At 45.8% G+C, this 20,961-nt stretch overlaps 1 long non-coding RNA gene across 1 annotated transcript; it reads left to right on the forward strand.

Moving 5' to 3' along the window:
- The first annotated feature begins 200 nt into the window (after positions 1-200).
- On the forward strand, positions 201-6,225 carry LOC308183906. The gene is made up of 4 exons (XR_013942524.1): positions 201-1,269; positions 1,525-2,441; positions 2,693-2,769; positions 4,280-6,225. It is a non-coding gene; the product is annotated as an uncharacterized lncRNA (long non-coding RNA).
- The last annotated feature ends 14,736 nt before the right edge of the window (positions 6,226-20,961 follow it).

Consider the following 20,961-nt stretch of genomic DNA (forward strand, 5'->3'; position numbering starts at 1 on the left):
CACTTGTTTTGTGTGTGTATGTGTATCACAGTACATAAAAGAAAGGCAGCTCTTACCTCAACAGTGGTTTTTGCTCTCCCAGGCTTTTGTTATGCCAATTCTGATGCCTGCACGACCTCTTCATTTTGAAGGAACATGTAGCAGGGCAAAGCCCCAAGGATTTCTGGGGCTACTGCAACCTCGGTGACCCATGGACCACATCTGAGGGCATGGATTTAGATAAAATGAGAATGCATCTGGTCCTTTTCCCAAAACCAGTTGCCCTTCCTGAGCTTGGAAAATAGGTGGAACTGCTGCTTTTAAAGCCATGCCTTATCCATTCCAGCAGCTGTGTTATGGGTTTCTCTTCTGACATGTGTCCCCCTGGGCTCAGGTGCCTCTGTGCAGAAGCAGGAGGAGGTGGGCTCTGCAGTCTCTCTTTGGGGGGGGACTCTGTATGCCTCACAGCCAAAACTGCACTGTAGCAATCTTGGCAGATATTTCAGAGTGTCTGTCCTATCAAGAAACCACTGGAAAAGGGAAGTGGGAGGATTATTTGGGGTCTACATCTGCTGTCTTTACTGTACATCTATAGAAATGGAACTGGGGCAAAGCAGAGCTCCAGAGCAGGACTGGTTGTCTTGTGCATTACAAGCATGATATATTACCATGCCCTAGGGACCCCTTTCACAACTTTTCATTTAAATATTTATCCATGGATGCATCTGGATGTGACCCCCTGTCCTTTTGTGGCGGCTGGGTGAGGAAGAGAGCCTTTGGGAGCACTGGGAGTTTCACATGGAGCTGTGCTGATGGCTTCGCATCAGCAGCACCTGGTTAAAAAATACTTGCCTTGCTATCCTGGGATCCCTCTGGATGCAGTTACTCATCACTGGTGCTTCACAGAGCGCCTGTCAGGTTGTAGATTCAGCTCCTTAAGGCTGCTGAAATGAGGCATAAATCCGTGCAGTTGTTATCCACGGCTGTCGCTCCCCTTCTCCGCCGGCTCCGATGTCACGCTGACTTGCGGAGGGGGCAGGGACGGGGCAGGGCTGTCTGTGCGAATTCAGCAAGGAGCTGACAGTGCTTTGGTACGGTTTGTCTCTAATCTGGCAAATCCTATGGATGCTCAGAGTTTTCTTTTTGTCAGAGCTGCGCCCTCTTTTCCAAATGGAAAAGATGACATATTTAGGTCTGCTCTCCAGAAGGGCACTTTAAACTACCTACAGCTGACTGCAGTCCCCAAGTTTTCATGTGCGGAGGCACCAGCAAAGGAGTCACGGGTCTAAGGTATGTGCTAGCCTCAGCTCCAAAACGTGTCCGAGCAGAACTGCGTCCTGACCCCTGCAATGCTCATGCCTAGAGCAATAGGTAGAGTGACGAGAGATGCTTGTGCTCCAGCCTCTCCGTCTGAGGAGCGGGGCTGGCAGATGGCCTGGGGCTGCGATTAGAGCATGTAGCACACTCACTGTGCCTGCGAGGGACAGCAAAATGCTCCCTTCCCCCTCAGCCCAGGTTTTTCCTGGGTTCGTTCTTGCATTTCAGATTCTTCACTTGGACCAGAGAGGATGCGCTTCTCCCCAGGAGCTGCACACCCAGGCGTGCCTCAGCTGCTGAAAGGCACAGCGTTTCACTCAGCAGATCCTGTGTTACGGTGCTGAGGCTGCTACCCGGCCTCAGGTCCAGATGCAGCTGGGAGCCCTGAGACGGGAACGTGAGGTCTGTCTGCACCCACCCCCGCAGACGTACCTGGGGACCCTGTGTACCCGCAGCTCCCACTGCCTTCTCTGCCTGTGGAAATGAGTCCCTGAATGAGCCACCACAAGGCTTTAAATATAGCACAGTTTCCTGTGGGGATGAAACCCTCTGTAGCACGAAGAATTGGAGACCTTCCACGTGAATCTGAATCCAGCCGTTCCCCGATGAATGAGCCCAGACTCCCACCACCTCCCCCAGTGACAGGGGCCTGATCCATGTCGTGAGGGTTTTTCCCACTGCAGGAAATCCCACCTGGCCTGTGCATTTATTTTTAGTTGTGAGGGAAAACCTGTCTTTGCCTTCAGACAATGCACATCAGCATGAACAAAAAGCTTTCCAGAAAGCCACCCAGCACCTGTTGCTTAGTGCTCAGCTGAAGCACTAATCCCAAATTGGTGACTTTGCAACAGTCTCCATAGTGATTAATTGTAATTTGCAGACAGGGCACTGTGACTTGACAAGGGAAATTGGATGCAGAAGCAGGAAGACTCCTTGCTTATAAAAACTGGGGAGAGACACAATTGATTCAGTGCATCTGTTCTGTGTTATTTATTATTGCTGCACCTCAGCCTTTCCTGTTCTGCAGGAGGGGGTTTGGGCAGCACCACAGGGCTGATGCAGAGATGGAGAATTCCCTCTGTAACCCAAAGGGATGAGTTCATGGAAGACAACACTCGCCTACCTGCCGCATCTGATTCAAATGTGTGAGTGGGGCAAAGACGCAGGCTGACAGCACCAGAGAATGAAAATCCTCGTGGTGTTGGCAGCAGCATGTGCTGAACATTCATCCCAGGAGATGGGGATATGACATCCACCTGATACCACTCGCTGCCTATACTGTGGGATGCTAGGGCTTGGGCAAGCTTCTTATGAGAATGATTCAAGGATAGCTAACCATTATGGGGAAGAAAGGATAACATAAGACAAACTTCCTTCACTTATTTTGTCTTTGCAGATGTCTTCTGGGAAAGTCCAGCATCTATCTGCGCACACAGACAACTGCTCTTCTTTCCAGCTCATCCTTTTCTCTGGGTATTTTCTGCTTCTCATATTGTGGTTGCCAGGAGAGCAGCTTGCATGGATCGTGTCATCTTCAGGGAGTCCTATCTCATCATTATTCAGTTACCTGCAATCCTCTGACTGAAGATGCTAAATCCCTAGCTCACAGCCAGATTAGAAAAGTGATTACTTACCTGTGTATCCCACGTTAGAAGTATAGGATTATATGGCAATTATAAGGGATCAGACTCAGCCTATTTAAAAGGATGCTGACATCTCAGAAATATCCTTTACAAGCATTTTACACTGAGCCTCCTTACCTCAAATCTTTTCAGGCATGTTAAGTGAAATTTTGAAGTTGGTTTCTTAAAACCATTATGTTTTGTATTTCGTGCTCAAGTGATTGGGGACAAGGAAGGCAAACTGCTGGCAATTACACTTGTCAGTGAGGTCTCAAGTCCCAGGCAGCACCATGGTGATGACACTGCTTAGGCCCAGGTACTGACCAGGAAACACAATAGGGCTGTGTGTTTTTTTCCCTGTAAAAGAAAAATTAACTGATGTGTTGGAGCTGCTTCAGAGTTTTAAAGATCTACTGAGTATAGAATATTTTTTAAATAGCTACTAATATATCTTGAGGGTTACAGTCATGTATTCATGCATTCTTACTATATGTAAATGTTATTGTATGTGAATATATAACTCACAGGTGAGGGTGTGTTTTCACCCAGGCTTGCACCATTATTAGCTTTTTTTCTGTCCCTCAGTGTGTCTGTCTGTCTTCTCCAGTCATTTCTGCATTGTTGGCCAAGCTGAGCCGCAGAAGACAGGGATGCAAGCAGTCAGAGAAATCACGTAGTTCTTTGAAGTTTCATGAAAATACACAGGGAGGTAGAGGAGAGAGCCACTGCTTGTCCCCCAGAGAAGGGCTGCAGGTTGCACTCAGCTTGTAGCACCAGCTGGGTGCCTGCCATGAGCACCGCAGCCATGGGCAAGCTTCAGTCAAAGCCCGCGTCCCATCAGGCTCCACAGACCCTGGCCATGGGACTGTGGGTCCTTAAGGGTCCCTTCCAACTTGGGATATTCTATGACTGGTCTGTGGGAGGCCTGCCTTTGTTACTCCCACTGCTCGTGCAAATACTCTACCACTCTTTTACTTTTTCATGTAGTGATCTCCATCTCCACACCTCTAAAATGCAACCAGCTACTTCCAACTGGCTATTACAGTTGCCATCTTGGTCCTTTTCAAATCCTACAAAAAAAAAAGAAAGGGCTTTTTTTTCCTTTTTTTTTTCCTTCCTTTTTTTTTTTCCCCCTCTTTCTTTAATTCAGATTCTAAAAATCCTTGTGCATAACTTCTCTGTATTTCTCCCTAACCTATATTTATTGTGTAAGCTATTCCTTGGGGAGCAAGTAGCTGTGAGGCTGTAAGATGCCTCCAAGGGAGGCGGGCTTTTTCTGGTGATGGGGAGCCGTGATTCTAACAGTCATGAAAAGGGAGATAAGATCAAAATTGACTAATGCCTTCTCTGTTGCTCATCAGGCCTCTAACTCAGATGCATATGCTGATGCTGGCCAGCACAGGCTACAGGAAATGCTCCTAACTGCTGCGCCGAGGCACTTCATTTAGCCCATGAAATTCGTGAGTGAAGCTTCTTTCCCAGTCAATGGGGAGATGCAGGCTCCTGCTCTGAGTCAGCTGATGGAGGAACACGACTGAAGTGATCTGAATTGCCCTTGGCAGGAGCCAACCTGTCTCTGCTGACTGAGGGAGGTGGCTGAGTACCTCCGTATACATCTTCAGAGAAGTTGCAGCTTCTATTAAAAACTGCTTCTTTAGCAATGTTGAGTCAAGTGCACTCAGCCTCCTCTACAGCAGGCCTGTTCTCCTGCGACTTTATTCCTCATATCAAGCATAGCTGCATAAACAATACAAAAATAGTCTGTCTAAAGTCTGTCTAAAGTCTGTCTAAAGGCCTTCCAAAGGTGCAGTGCTTGAAGACAGGACAACGGGAAGGGGCGGAGGGGAGAAGCTTTGTTTATTCTTCTTTACTTGTCTTCCAGTACTTTTCCTTCTCACTTCTTTGGGAAGGGAGAAAGGGGAGAAGGTAGGCAGGCCCTGAAAGGGCTGCTGTGAGCAGTGACTTGCAGGGTCTGTGGGAAGCTGAGGAAGGAGAAACAGATCCTGATGGAGGAGGTCGAGTGAGGCTGAATGTGCAGGAGAGGCCCCAGGTGGTTGGTTTTGTGGCAGAGCTGCAGGGGTAAGGCTAGGACTAGAGTTAACAGCGAGACAAAGGCTGCATGAGGCCCTGAGATGAGACTGGGGTCAGTGAGGTTGCTGCAGCATGAGTGAAAAGGGGAGTTATGGCAGCAGGAGGTGGGACTGGTGTGGCGAGAGTGCAAATATGGATCAAGGATGACCTCTAAGAGGAGAGAGGGGATTGTGTTTCTCAAGAAAGAGATGTAGCAGAACCTGGAGGGAAAATGAGCACCATAAGCAAACATCTGTCTTCTTCCTGATAGGCATCTTGCGAGAGAGAAAGGATGCGCTTCTCCCCCAGCACTGGCTCCCAGAAACATCTGAAACCCACAGTCTTGTCTGGCCATTCCTTCCTGTAGGAAGGAGCTGCATATGCATTGAATGCCAGCAATCACTCTTACATTACAGCAGCAACTGAAGAGAACAGCATGGGGTTTACTGGGCAATAAATGTCCAGCTGGCACATTATCTTCCTGTGAAGTGTCAGACCGATGACCCAGGGACACCGCTGTTTTACAGCAGTCATTCCCGGGGAGAGAAGCCAAATCAACCAGGAGATCTCTCACCCCCAAAGCGCAGTGAGATACCAGTCCTTGAAATATCCTGCAGTACAAGCAGAACTGATGTATACTTTATACTTTAGGCTACAGGATCATCCTCCCTTAAATCAGAGAAATGAGCATTAAAGAAAGAGAGAAAATAGCAAAATAAATAAAAGTATTTTCACTCAAATACCAGCTGGAAGAAATCAGTGCTGCTTCACTGAACTCAGTGGACTTAAAGTAACCCACAGCTCGCCACAGCCATGAACCAACAGATCTGATCTTGGACTCAGGCTCTGACCCAGACTCAAACATTGGAGATTTCTTTTATTGTTGTTTGTTTGTTTTAACTGCTTCCTTTAAGAAAAGTTATAAAAACTTTCTGAGAAAAAAAAAAAAGGATTAGGAATGGCTCTTCTTGGATAAGGAAGGCTAATGTTTTTTCTATTTTTGTCTTTCCCTTTGTTCTCTAATCTTTTGCTGATGCTAATGGTTCTAGTGGTATAGGTTGCTCTGTGTGCCACTTGAGGATAGAAGGACTGCTCTTATCACTCGTCTAAGGCATCACAAGGCTTGGCAGAAATCCTGATCTTCAAGGGTTGGTGTTATTTACATACATACTGTCTTTATCTGTCCTTAAACTGATGTCTGGAGATCTGTGAAAATGGTTGCTTCAGCAAGATTTTAGGAAGTTTCACGATTGCCAGTTTTTAATTCATTCCTCCCCCCACCCCCCAATTAGTGCAAATCAGGTATATAACTATATTTTACATTTTACATAAAGTTAATATTTACATTTTAAAATTCAAAACTTCTTAGATCCTAGCTAAGAGAAGCAAATATTTTTTATATGGGGATACAGCTAATGGGGATACTCTCACCACTTGCATGTATGGCAAGATCTGGGGGGGAGCTATGAAAGGGGGGTGAAATAGGGGGGTAGCTCGGGACATTGCAGCTGTGCCTGTCTGTAGCATGCAATGCTAAGGGAAAAAGAACAGTCACAGGCTGTAAACTTGCTCCAAATGAAAAGCAGACAGCTAGAGAGCCAAAATTCAAGAAAAATACATGGACAACCAGAGCAGGGTGAGTTACTGCTCTGTTGCTAGGTGATAGATCTGTTATCATGCTAATGACAATAAAAGATGATACTGGTACCAATAAAGCATCTTTCATCTGAGAATTACCAAGGGTTCTCCTGACAGCAAGGCTGTATTATTCCCATTTTCCAGAGGCACAGACAGAGATGAATTGATTTGCCAAAGGTCACCCAAAGCATCACTGATGGATTTCAGAATACAAAATTGTCCTATTTTAGTTCTGTTAGGCCAATGACTGTCATAAAACCTTTCTTTGAGAGCAATCCCTCCCCCCTCACCTCATCAATCACCCCTGTGTCCCGCTCTCCTGAGGGGACATCCTCCCCTGTCTTGTTTGTATTTCTGGTCTTGTTTAGATTACAAGATCTTCTGGCCCAGGAGTGTGGCTTAAAAGGGACTGAAGGGCAGAGCAAATGCATGGGCCAAACTGTGCTGTTCTACATACATACCCGGCACTTTCCTGTCCTCTGGCACTTGGAAGTAAATATGCTGTGATATGCCTGAAAGTTTCTTGTCAGATACTATCTTGTTTGCCCTCGGTCTCTGACTTATAGCAACAAATGGCGTTAAGCACCCATTTCTCCTGGATATTCTGTCCAGGAAAAGTGCAAGGGGCTCCTCACTGGCAACAGCTGTGTGACTTCTGTGTGAAGGGCTTCTAGGTTGCCCCCCATGACTTTGTGTTAGACAGTTATCTCCATCAAAGGCCAGGAAATGCCAAGGGGCTGTATTAAGAGAAATGCAAACGCTCCTGAACCCACTGAAAAACAACTTTCTCTATCTACACGTCTCTTCCCAATACTGGGGCTCCTTAGGCATGAATCAGAAAAGACATGACTCAGGCGTGATTTTGTCTGTCATTGTTTCCCGTTAGAGATCGTGAGGAACACACAAGCGAATCTAAATTCTAGCACTTGTAGGAAAATAGCATTTCTGATTTCCATCTGAAGAACGTAATTTCCATGATGACGAGGAGTAGTCTCCAATTTGCTGATGAGCTGATACAGTGTAGCAAGGACAACAGGGCTAGAAACACAGAGGGGATGCCTACATGAGTGATTTTACTCTGAGTCATTGTTCCCTCAGGGGTCTGGGCTGTGCATATATTCCACCAGGTGTTTCCTATGGTGTTTCCAAAGGTAAACCCCCAGCAGTTTCCACTATATCTAAAACCCAGGCTTTTAAAACTTGTATTTCGCTTTCCTCATGTGTAAAATAGGGATGCATCTCATTTGTCCCTGACTGTCACTGTGAAAATTTAGCTAATCTTTCTACAATTCAACAGAGATGCAAATTGCAAGCGCAGTAGGTGCTAAGCATTTTAATGACTCCTCTCTCCTGTTTTTCCTACCTCTCAGAGTCTTGGCAATTTTTCTCAGTCTCAAGTATTTCAGCACAGGAGGACGCAGCCCCAAAGCAACTGAAGTGCAGGAGCCACACAACAGCTTTGTGGGCTTTGTTCAAATTATGTAAAAGACGAAGACAATTTAAAACCTCAGGGCATGTCTGTAAAATAGATCCTACTGGAGTACTAAATCCTCCAAACTAATGTAAGGCTGCCACTAACTAGCTCAGAAAAAGTCCCAGTCCAGCAAAACATTCATGTGCTTTACTGGATTGGGACTTTTTCTCCTTTCCATGGGAAAAAAAAAATATAGAAAAATGTGAAATGGCACTTTTTAGGTAAATGCACACCCTGGCGAAGTAGAGATATTAGCAGCAGTGGCGTGTGGAAAGATCAGCTAAGGAAAACCCTGCTGGCAGCCTCATGGCACTTGCAGTGTAAGTACTGCTCATAGATTTCATGTCATGCTTGAACATGATTTGCAGGGTAGCCTGAAAGCCCTGAACAGGATTAACTCCTTCTAAAAGGCGGAGATGCCAGATGGATGGGTAAAGGCTGCTCTGCTTGAAGCACTCCAAAATGTTGCCTGGATATTGCCTATCACCTTTGCAGGAGTTAGCTCAGTTCTGCACATAACAGCTGCAAACAGATGTGGTGTCTTTGGTGAGCTGCATCCTCTCCATTTCTCCAAAGATTCAGTGACTTGTCCCCATGGAAAGACTGCTGGCAGCAAAGCTTAAGTAGGTAGCATTTTAGTCATTGAATCTGGTGAGGGAATCTGGCAGTCACTTCTTCCAGCAGCTTTCCTAACTCTTGAGCTTCCAGTTTCATTGAATGCCAGTGTGCCCCACTCCATGGCCCAGGGAGTGTGATGGGCAAGAGGCCATCTCTCAAGCTTCAGCTGTGGAAAATGCTTTTTTGCAAAGTTCCCCAAACACTCTCCAGAAGAGCTTGTTCCCAGATGTGCTATGATGGGACTGCATGGCCATGTCCCACAGGCCAGGCTCAGTCCCTAAGCTCTCCCATCAGAGGGGACAGACACAGCCAAATAACACTGCAAAGGAGCTAGATGTGGAGATGGGGTATAGCAAGAGGGAGGCAGAATGAGTTGATCTTAGGCATAATTGTTTAAAGCTTGGCAGTAGGGCTCATCTGTGATAATAAAACTGCCACCCCTTCACTCCCAAATCATGACCAAGAGAAACAATGCTTATTTTCAAACAAGCCCTGCAATCCAGATAAGGGCTGTGTGCAATTCATAGGAACATGTTTACATTTGGGACACTAGAAGGAGGTTAAGCAGGAAAAATAGCCTCAAGCTTATATTACCATTTTCTGTAATTTCCACATTCAGACAAAAACCAGTAGACCAAACCACTTCAGAACTGCTCAAGGTTTACACCAGTTGCTCAACGTGGACTATGCTCCAGACAGGTAAGGAGGACACAAACATGAGGAACTGAATTATTTGCCTTTGATTTGCAGCCAAGACTTCCCTCAGGCGGCCCCTTTCCAAAATCAATCCTTGGTTTTCTCAGCTACAGCTCTGGTGGAAAGCTGATGGCTAGACAAGGTCCCACAGATATATCCCAGATAAAATTGTCTCATAGCCGAGGTCTCTCTGCAGCCCACCTTTCCCTTTGGCAGCCCCTTTCAAGCCTCACACTGACAGCCTCACAGCACCAGACTCACCCTGAACCCTAAGCCCTAAACTCACTTGAAAAATAATGGATGGGCAACCTTTGGAGAGGGCAATCAATCTAAAGATACCTTGCTGCCAAGCTTTCTTGGCAACCCAGATTTTCTTTGGGCAGCCCCTTTCAAAACAATGCCAAATGCAGCTCCATGATTTCTCCCCCTCTCAGTCCTAACCCTAACACAAACTTGCAATTGACTTAAGGCATGCAGCAACAGGCATCGATCAAATAAAAAGTACCTTGCATCCAAGCTCTCTTGGCAGGCCTAACCTACCTTTCACAGATGTCTTCTGCACCCCAAGGCAACAGCACCTTCAGCCATTTCCCCTTCTTAACCTCAACCTGAAGACCAAACCTAACACTAACTGATGATCAATCTTTGGATAAGGTGCCTCAGGCATTGCCCAAATTGAAAACTAACACATAGACAAGTACTCTTGGCACCACACTTGCTTTGGGCAGTCCCTTTCCATCCCCCCATAAGCTGCAAATCCATGTGGCCTTTGTCCTTCAACTCTAGGCGTACCCCTACCCTTATCTGAGGGACAGCTTTTGAACATGGACTTCCAGATACAGACCATACAAAAAGTATCTCATGGCCAAGCTCTCCTGGAAGACTACTCTTTCCTACTCCATAATGAATGTACATCCCACTACCTTCGTCTCTGAACTTTAACCCTAACTGTAACTCTACATGAAGGCTAACCTTTGACAGGTCACCCAGACATATTCCATGCAAAAGATACCTCACAGATGATCACTTGGCAGCTCACATTTTCCCCAAGCTGCTCCTTTCCGTTGCAATGAACTGATTCTTGCTCTTTCAAAGCTAACCCTGGCCCTGACCATAAAGCTAACCGATGACTGAGCTTCACACTAGGCATACAATACCCAGACAAAATATATTGCACAGGAAAGCTATCATGGCAGCCTGTTCTTCCCTTGCCCAGCCCCTTACCCACCCCACAGCAGGTGAGGCTACCTCCATACCTTGATCCTAACCCTACATGAAGGACTACCTTTGCACAAAGTTACCCAGGCATAGCCCAACCGAAAAATGTCTTGCAGTCAAGCTCTCTTGGCAGCTATCATTTCCCTTGGGCATGTTTTTTTGGAGCTCTTGAGGAGCAGATGAATCTCTCGGTGTATGTCCCCCATGTGCACATCTCTGCTAACTCAGTTGAGTAAGATTTGGGACTCCTGACACTTTTCTTTAGGAAGATCCCACAAGGTGTGGGAAAGGATTAAAGAACCTGAAATGAATATACTGTTTGTTTAAATATTTGTAAGGAACCAAAGAGAACAGGATTTTAAAGGAACCAACAATGCATGCACATCCTAAATAAAGACCCGTGAGAGAGCTGCTTGTTGCTTTAATGTATTACGTGAGTAGCTGGTATGCCTGGAAGACTTAGTCAAGGACTAGTGAAGAATTTAGGCTAAGTGCTGTGTAAATATGTGCTATGAAGACGGCTCTTCTTTGAAGGATACTGCAGCCTACAGCAAATAAATGGAGAGGGACAAAGTAACAAAGGGTTAATTTTGGTTAGCGTGAAAACCTGTCGTCTCAGCATCCAGTGGCCAGAAGCCATGCCTAGTTTCTGCAGGCCCCACAAAAGGGAGTGTTTATGTGGGGGTTAGGAGGAAAAGGCTAAATTAGTTTTACAGAGAACTTCCCCTCAAGTACCACGGGGAAATCAAGCAGGGCCTGCTTGCTAATGCAGTGCATGTAGCTCTTCTGGCAGACTCCTTGGAGGTGGGAGACGGCCCATCAGCACCGAAGGGAGGCGGGAGGCTCGGGCAGGGCCGCCAGGCCTCGCGTGTGCGGCGGTGAAGAAGGGAGGCAGGGCCAGAGGGTGGGCTGGCTCTTACGTTCATCTCCCTCCGCTCCCCTTGGGGACCGCGTAATATATCAGTCTGCTTTGCATCAAACAGCTGTCTGACAACAGCCTTCCTGAAAGCGAAAAGAAAAAAAAAAAGAAGAGTCCTTAAAATTCAGGCTCTGGCTCTTGCTTTTGTCAATTGTCCTTGTCAAAGCCCATTTGTCAGAGGCTGTGCTCTGCAGGCTGTCACGTCACACGGCTCGGCACCCATGGCTCCTCTGCTGTCCCACAATAACCTTCACAGCAGATGAAAGACTGAGCCTTTCTTCCTCCCCATCTCCTTGCTTTTTTCTTTATAAACCAACACTCATTTATTAAAACAGCATTTATACAGAAAAATTCCTACAATGAATGTACTGGCTTCATAAATGGTGATGCAGTAGGTCTAGATCTGCACTAGTGTTTTAAAAGAGTCCACAGCAATAATACAGAAACAAAGGACACACTAGAAAAATAATTCCAGGGATGGCATGGATTATAAAATGCTGCCACTTGTTTCATTAACTTGTGTCAGCCTCGCATGGCCACACACATGCCAGCCTGCACTGAAAGACGACTTAAAGGCATTATGGTCTCAGCTTCCCCAGCAAACGATGGCCCCTGGCAAATGTTTCTGAATCCAAATGTCTTCTGTCACCAAAGACTGAAAAATCCCTCCATGGTACATCAGTGCCTGTATCTGCCTCTGGCTAATTTCTGCTATCTGTTTATTATTTTTGTTTCAGATCCTCATGTTTTCCTGAGCATGATAGGTACAACACAGGCGTAATGGCATTTTCTGTTAATTCTGCGTTTAACAGAAGAATGCAACGTTGCTCTGGGTAGTTTGTTTGTTTGTCTGTTATGATGGTAATTTCCTCCCTTGGAGGAAGAAGGATGCAAATTCCAATGGTTCACATAATTCACTGTTGCCTTTTTATTTTTTGTCACAAATTAAAGTGGGAGATTCTGATACTACACACTCTTACTTTTGGTTGAGTCGCTATTACTTTACATTTTTGTCTGTGGAGCAGCCCAGTGCAAACGGGAAGACTAACCTGGGTGGAGCCTTTCCGATTTGGCATCAGTGGATAGTGTGAAATCTCAGTGGAGAAACCTGCAGCACCATCAAGCCACGTGCAATGATCCTGTTAAAATCACAGGGAAAGCTTGCGTAAAGACAGGGCCAGAACCAAGATGGATATAAACCACCTCAGCAGAGCCAGTGTAGGCAGCGAGTAGGAACATGGCCTGAGCACCAGGTGGCCACAGGACGACCCTACACCTGTAAGGCGCTCTACCTGTTGAGCCCAAGAGGGCACTGCTCTTCTCCTTCGGCTGACAAGAGCAGGTATCCCTGTACAAGCACAAGGAATGAATTGCTGTGAGGGCATCTAGTCACAGAGATGTGTCTGTCTGACCTCCTGTGAGCCAGGCTGAGTTAATTTCCCCACAGCCCTGTTAGTCTGCCAGACCCCTTGGAGCAGTGGCAGTGGACTGGGTGGTGTGCCACTCCTCGGCCACCAGCTCTCCCCTGGGGGCTGATGCAAATTGCATCAGACCAAGCAGCACACCACCCCCCCTTCTATCCCTGCAACAGGGATGACAATTTCCAGACCAGGAGCAATAAACTTTTAGATCACCCCACCACAAATGACCAGGGGCTGGCTGGAGGCAACCTTGTATATCAGTAATTATTTCTGGTGCAGGTTTCTTTCCCAAAGTCTCCATGTGGAGGGCTTTTGTCTTGTGCAAGGCGTCACTTCCACGACCAGGAGGTGACAACCCCAGCATCCTCCCTGCTGTGTCTCTGCACCAGGCTCCTTCACATCCCCGGTGGCTCCCAGGTTAAACTGCTGCACGCTGAGCTTTTGACAGCACTGTATGGCATCAAAAGCAACAGAGGCCTCTTTACCAGATCAGTTTATGGTGTTCCTCCTCTAAACATAACATGTGGAAAAGCCATTCCCTTTCTGCTCAGCAGAGGGGTTTTTAAATAAAATAGACTCTTCACCATAAATATGTCATGATGTTTGTAGGACACGTTGGTATTACAGATCCCACTTGACATGAGTCATTTCAGGTTGTATTTAAATAAGAGTGGCTATATCTTTCCTGCAAGCATAAGTCAGTTAAAAGTACCCTGTGGTTACTGCTTTGAAAATGCCTCAAAATCAACTTAATCTGATCACAAAAGGTAGGTCAATGGTGACAGTCTCATCAGAACATCCAGCTGCAGAGCACGCCTGCATGGAGGTCGGTCCCTGCACATCACTGGCAGCAGGACTCGCCATGAAGAGAGGTGGGCTGCCTTTCTGAAGTCACTGCAGCAGCCCCACTGGCCCTCGAGCTGCCCTCGCTGCTTCTCAGGCTGCTGGCACAGAAACAGCTGCTGATGCCTTCACAGAGGCATGTCCAACACCACCGGTGTCCAAGCACAGGACAGAACATCTCTGCTTTGGACTCACACTACATGTTTGATCTACAAGATGTGCTGTTTCCAGCCACAGATCCAGCCCCAGCGCCTCAGCCTCCCCAGCATGCAAACTACACCCTAGCCCCAACTGTGAGCCTTTTCCTTTACAATTTACTTCTTCCAGAGCTCTGCAAAGACAGCTCAAGACACAGAGAGGCTTTGTGAGAGTTTCAAAGCAAACTGCTGTTTTTCCATAAAGAGAAGGAACTCAGGTCATAGATCTTTGGAGAAAGAGCAAGTTCCCCCAGTGCTGGGCTTCTCGGCTTCCCTCTGACCTCCCTCCGGAGGCTCAGGTTGCACGCCGGAGCCTGAGCGCCAGGTTCGTGACCTGTCTTCTCGGGTCCTGTACATTTGTCTCTCCTCGCTACAAAAGCCAGCTCAGCCATAACGGGGGGCCCTGGGGGCCCTTGCATGCCCAAACGTCCCTGCGTGACCTCATTTGGGATCCCCACGCACGCCTTGCCCGTGGGTCTGGGAGCCCCATTTCAGCCCCATGGCCTGCCCCATGCTGCCTCCTAGGCCGTGCCCCTGCCAGTCCTGGTGCACTCACTGGGTTTCGTGGGTGAACCAAAAGGGAATGGTTTCGCCTGTTGGCAGGGCTGGTTTGATCTTGAAAATCCTGCTGGGAGAGCTGGCTTTCAGAGTTTTCATTTTTCCTTCCACACTGTTCACTCACTTGCAAACAAGCTCCTACTTTTCCTTCCCTTTCAAAACTTTGTCACTAAAAAGGAGAGAAAAGTTGCTCCTAGGATAGGGTATCTAATGCAGAGAATGAGCAAAGCCATTTGTTATCATCTCACCAACACTGTGTCACAGGCTGGGTAATACAGAGGTAGATAAAGCCCATTCAGCTCTGATGAACGAAGTACAGCAACTTCCAGAATTGCCACTGACCATTTTACCATCATCTGACCCCCTTCTGGCAGGCTTAGAAAACGTCACAAGCACTACAGACATGAGTGTAGCCCCACGGAGTTTTTTGTCACCTTGCCTGGGAGCCCTGTTCCCCAACAAACGTTGCAGAACCGAGAGACAAACACATGCTGATGAAGTTTATAAGCACAGCAAAATCTCCTTCCTCATTAAACAGCTGAAGCAGCATCCCAGTTTCCTTCCAGGTGCTGCAATCCCGTCACTAAAGGCTACCAAATCACACGAGTCTTTCCAGAAATCGTCAGGTGGGATTAACCCCAGCCCCTCTCACCACTGCCCTGGCTGGGGGCTTTGCTTCCTCCAACCAGGGTCACCTCAACATTGCCCCTGCTTCTGATCAGCTCCAGGGCTTGAGGCCAGTGTGTTTATACTCTTGCTGTGGGGGATTCCTCCTGCCAAATGCTTCACACACCGGCATGGTTTGTGCACTGCAGCGCAAGCTGGAAGCCAGTCAAGTCCTCTGCTCATCTTCCAGGAGCAAGAAGCAGTGCACTGTCCACCTGGCTGTGTTGTAGTTCATGCTACTCACAAGCTCGCAGGGAGGAGAGCTTGTGAGATGGCTGGACCCTTTCCAGTGCCTCTTGGTGGCACAAGGTACAGCCATGGCCCTACCTCCCCTCTCTGCTCCCACTGCTCTCCTGCAGCAGGCTGGTATTTCAGGCTGGCACGTGGCTATTGCATGGCTTCAAAGGGATCGTGCCAGTATTGTCCTCTGAGAGCCCCACAAGCACCTACAGCAAACCTGGTGAATTTGCAACATGTCTTTATGCTCCTCCTGGCTCCAGCAGCAGGCTCGCTGCCCTCCAGTTGCTCCGTGCCTACCACAGGGGAGGATATCAAACAGTCCTGGTGGGAAGCCACCAAGAGCAGTAGGAAGATGAACACAGTCCTAGCATAATTTTCCTTATTATGCTCATAGCCAGCCTCTTTCATTCAGCAGCTAATTTTTAATGGCTGACATTAGGGTCATCTATAAAACTGGGCACTTGGTGATTAGACCTGAGAAGACTTTCTGCACATTGATGACACTCTCTGAGGGTCTGCTTTGTCCAATTAGTAAAGTCTGTTGTGTAGAGAGTGTTTATTGAAGAAGTAGCTGGTCACTCTAGAAAAGGAAATTCACGATTCCATTCATTTAAATTATTAAAATTATTTATGAAGCCTTAGGCTCATAAAAGACAAACATACAGCCAATAAATTGTGTTTTCTCTCATGCAGTTCTCATGTTGTATGACACACTGACCCGTGAACATTACTTGGGAAAAGTGGAGTGTGTTTCTGCTATCACCATGATCATCTAAGTCACACAATGGCATTTGGTTACTCCTAAATGTATTATAAATATAGCCACCTGCAAGGTCCCAGAGTTGGTTTGTGGATTTTCCTTCAGCTCACGGTAGGAAAGAGGGGCCAGCAGTAACTCTGAACCCTGAATTCCCCTGGAGTCTGGATGCATTTATAACCACTGATGCAATTGCACTCTCTCTTTCATTGGACATACAAAAAGAGCTAGACGTAGACTTCGACTCTAGTCCTGAGCTCTTCTCAGACCCTCACCTATTCAGGCTAAGGGTGTAAACCCAGCTCTGCAAAATAAAATGAGGTTTCAAGCTCCAAAAGTCAAATGTAAGCTTTCTCCTGGCATGGAGGCCCTGGATGAAGTGCTAAGGTAGGAGAGTAAGGAATGATGCAGTGCCAAGTGATTGCTGGCATTTGGCTGCATTGTTGAGTGAGCTTCACATAAGTCTATTTAAACCAGTTCCATTGGGAAACAAAGTTGATTAATTTGTCCTTCTGTACCTGAGGGGAAGAACTGATGGAGCTGCTCTGAACCACAGCTCAGTGGATCTCCTGTCATTGCTGTGCTGAAGAGTGGATTAAGACGCTGCCAGGTTCTGAAACCTAGTCAAGTCACAGTTACAAGATGGCATTTTACAGTGAAATTCATTTTGACATATATATATTTATTTGATTTATTTATACAACTATATATACATATACGTGTACGTATATATACACAGACATATTAAGGGGAAATGAAAATATGCCATGTCAGCTTCTTACAAAAGGACTCGTTAATTCACATATGAAAGTCTCCTGGCTGTTCAAGCGAAGCCAGGATGCTGACTTAAAAACCCACCCCAGACAAAGAAACTCTAGCAGCTCTTGGAAAGTCACAGACGTGGTCAAAGGCCCTCATGTCTTATTATTTCTACACACACGTTCGTAATTTCACTGGGCCAATTGCTTTTGATTGATTTCACTTCTTTGAGACACCACACATCTGGAATTATTCAGGACGTTACTGTATATAATGTTATGCTAGAATAATTGTTCCATTTAGCTTTATCCCCTCTGCTTACAAAATCTTAGAGGAACTTAAAATGCTCTTAACATTTGTGTGTGCACATTGGCCTGTTTGGTTTATGAGTCTGAATGACAGCATGAAAATGACACGTGTGTAATACTTAACCAAAGACTGACTCTGTACACACAATTCAGGAGAATTCAGATTTAATACTCTTACAGCAGTGTTAATGTTCTTTAGGTATGTGTCTTCTTATGATCCGTGCTTTGATATCCTCATTTGCACAGCCCAAGATCTGGTGCCAGGGTTCAGCTCACTGAGCTCTGCAAACCTTTGCTTGCTGCATTAGGGACTTACTGTTAGTAAAAGTATTGCAGATCCACCCTGTGATTGCGTGCTATGTCCTGTCCAGCTTGCCTGTCAAAGAGGTTAAGGAAAAAATGTGCTGGTTTAATAGACAATGATGCATAACTCAGCTTATTTATAGAAGAACAGGAAAAGGAAGATACAAAATACACAGAACAAGTCTCCTATGGTGACGTAGGGTTAACTTCTGCATAGTTAGAGCTGAACTGACCGGAAGGAAAAGGGTGTTTGCACTTGCTATAGGTTGTGTGTGGTGAATGAGGATGATGTCAGGGTATTTGTTTGGTATGTGTATTAAGGGAAAAGAGATTGCTCATGCCTTGCTATCGGAAACGTCTGGATTCCCCAGTCTGTCTGCTGTTTCTCAGTGGGTCTTTGGAGGACAGGACAACCTGCCTGAGCTCCAGCTTTCCTTAGAGAGAGGTGAACAGACACTTTAAAAAGTGTCCTGAATTTGTCAGAAAAGCTGGCAAAAAAGATGAGAGAAAAGTCTCTCTACTGCATTTGATTCCTAAGGAACTACCAACTATCCCACATCTAAAAGCAGTGTGAGTAAAAACTTTGTGTTATTTATAATTGTTTGGTAAAGAATGTCTATGAAGTCTCTTAGGAGATATAAATTGTTACAATTCCTTCAGTGTGGAAGAGGAGCCATGCCAAGTGAGGACATGCCAAAATGTTAAAGATTTCACTACCCGTTGCCAGTTGCATTTTGGATTTTTTGTTCCTCCAAATTTAGCCCAGTTATTTTGAAAATTAACACATATCTACGGTGGAAAGGATTTCCAAAAAGGCCAAAGTGATAGCTCTAGCATACTTCTGACTGGCGTATTTTTGCTAACAATGTTTTGTACAACCATGCAACGCAGAAATTGTTCCTACCATACACTTGAGAACCTATGCAAAGTTAGGGCTGGTTTAAGATGCACTGCCCATGCCATGTTTTCACAATGCAATCTGTGCTGCTTTTTGTAAGGTTCATTTGTTTGCAAAGCCCTGTCCATTTAGCTAAGACCTGGGCTGGCTGGAGACTGGATTTGTGTGACAGGGACTCCTTCGTACAGCTGAAGTTACATTAGTGAAAATGTATTTTATGGCTACTAAATAATCGTTAAGGACTGATGCACTGGTGGTTATGGACACCTTTATGCCAGTACAGCTAAATCTGTGTTAAGGACTGTAGAAATGCCACTATTTTGGCAGAAAGTGCACTGCTCATCAAAACTGTATTACCAGAACAGAAGGCAAGCATCCAGCAGCCATCAGGCTCTTTGCAGCTGATGGGCTCTCCCAGTGTAAACTGATGAAGCACAGGAAGAGGAATTATCCTTTTTTTTTTTCTTGCCTCTATTTTGAAAGGATTTGATTAACATTTAAATAAAAAGTTAAGCAGTTGCCCTGTGTTGTATATCATGCACATTTGCAACCACCTCCTGTTTAAGTTAGTTGACTGTTCAACCTTTTGCCTTTCTTTTTTATAGTTCTCTTGGTAGCTTCCTTACCTCATTAGGCTTTTGAATTCTGAAATAAAAACTCAATGCTTGACTCCTCTGTCCCGGGTCTGTTTTTAAAACCCCTTTTGAGGACATTAAATCAAGATCAGAGCCAATAACATTCTGCTTTAGGAGCACAGAGTGACTATTTAAGGTGTTTGGGACCTCCATATGATCATTTATCATAACATTATTCCAGTTCAAATGCTTAATTATAGAATATTTTCAAATCCCTTTCCAGAAGCTCTATAAATACCTCAGCAACATCTAAAGACCAGTTTGGCTGCCAGTAACTAAAACTGTCTTTTCATACAAACTAGCCTTTTCTTTCTCCTCTGCTAACACGTCTGTGTTTTGCAAGTAGGAGCCCATAAATGTTGTGTCCTTTCTTTGGTCAGCTGGGTGCCACCAGGGGCTGAGCATCGTGCTTTGCAGACTTTGCTGTGTTTCTCCCTTGCTCCTCCAAGGTGGCAGGCAAAGGGCCTTCAAGGCAGGGAAAGGTGGAGATTGAAGTTTCTCCCTGTCTTCCTCCTTGTGTGCTTGTCTCTGCTGTCCTCACCAGAGGCAGGGCCTGGCTTTAGTTCCTCATCACTTCCATCCAATCTGTGCTGCCATATGTGAAATGAGGGCACAGCACACTGGAGGAAGATGCACCTACCTGATGGTGTTGCTCTCAGTCACAAGAAGAAAAAGAGACTGTTGGACAAGGACCCCACAGGTGTAAAGCTAGCAAAGGGAAATACTTCCCCATTAACACACATTTTGCCAGAAGAACACAATGCCATAAGTATGACCAAGGCGGAAGTTTTACTATGAGTCTAAACCATGAGTCAGACATGGAAAATAGCCATCGTTATCCCAGAAAAGATATGGAAAACATTGCAAAACATTTAGGATTCACCACCTTGGTCAACTGCCCACCCTCAGCCCTGTCAGCAGGGATTTCAAGATGCTTTTGCTTGAAAACCAGTGCCAGGGGGAGACATTTTGGGGTTATAAGCAGGGTGACTTTTCCATTTCTCTTTCCTTCCTATGCAAGTGTAATGGAAATCTCACACAAAGTAAGAGAACAGGACTTTTTTTTTCCCTTTCCCAGAGGACTGCAGTGAGGGAATATGTATGCTTTGTGGCCTCAGGGCATTTGGTCCCCCTTTGGCCCCTTTCTGAGGGAGCTGGGACCCCACGTGCACCTGGCTGCTCCAGCCCCACTGAAGACGTTCAGTGGTCAAAGCAAGCCATCTTAAACCCAGCTTCATGGACACTAGTTCTGCTGGACTTAGTTGTTTTCACTGTCTAGAGTACTGGAAAGCAACTTAAAAGCAGACATTTAACACATGGATGAGTGATATTTGTAAGACTCCATGTGAGACTGGGGCAGAGCCATGTATATATATTGGCAAATAGTAAATTCATTGAAGAATGTGGCCTCAGTGTTTCTGGAACCATCAGTGGCTTTAGAACTGTTTGGGCTGGAAGTACATTTATTTTGGGAAGAGATTCATAAAACTGCCTGCAGGCTGGGAGACGGGATTCAACTCTCCTCAAGCAGAGGAAGGAAAAGAACTAAATTTACCCGCAGCCCAGCGAGTCCTTTCAGCCCTGAGATGGTGAGAAAAAGGGGATATTTCTTCTTGCAGTTTTTAATACCCCAGCTTTTCATTTTGTTTGCTTTTCTTCCACAAGCCCAGAAATCAGCATTTTGCTCAGGTTGAAAGGGTTATTTTGTGCAGAAAAGAATGCTTTCTTTTTTTTAATTTTTTTTTATTTTTTTTAAATTTTTCTTCCAAAAGAAGAGAATTTGAAAATCTTTCATAACTTAGTTCAATCCAGAGGGATTTTCAGA

Source organism: Anser brachyrhynchus (genome assembly GCF_964034855.1).
Source record: "Anser brachyrhynchus genome assembly, chromosome: 1".
Classification (NCBI taxonomy): domain Eukaryota; kingdom Metazoa; phylum Chordata; class Aves; order Anseriformes; family Anatidae; genus Anser; species Anser brachyrhynchus.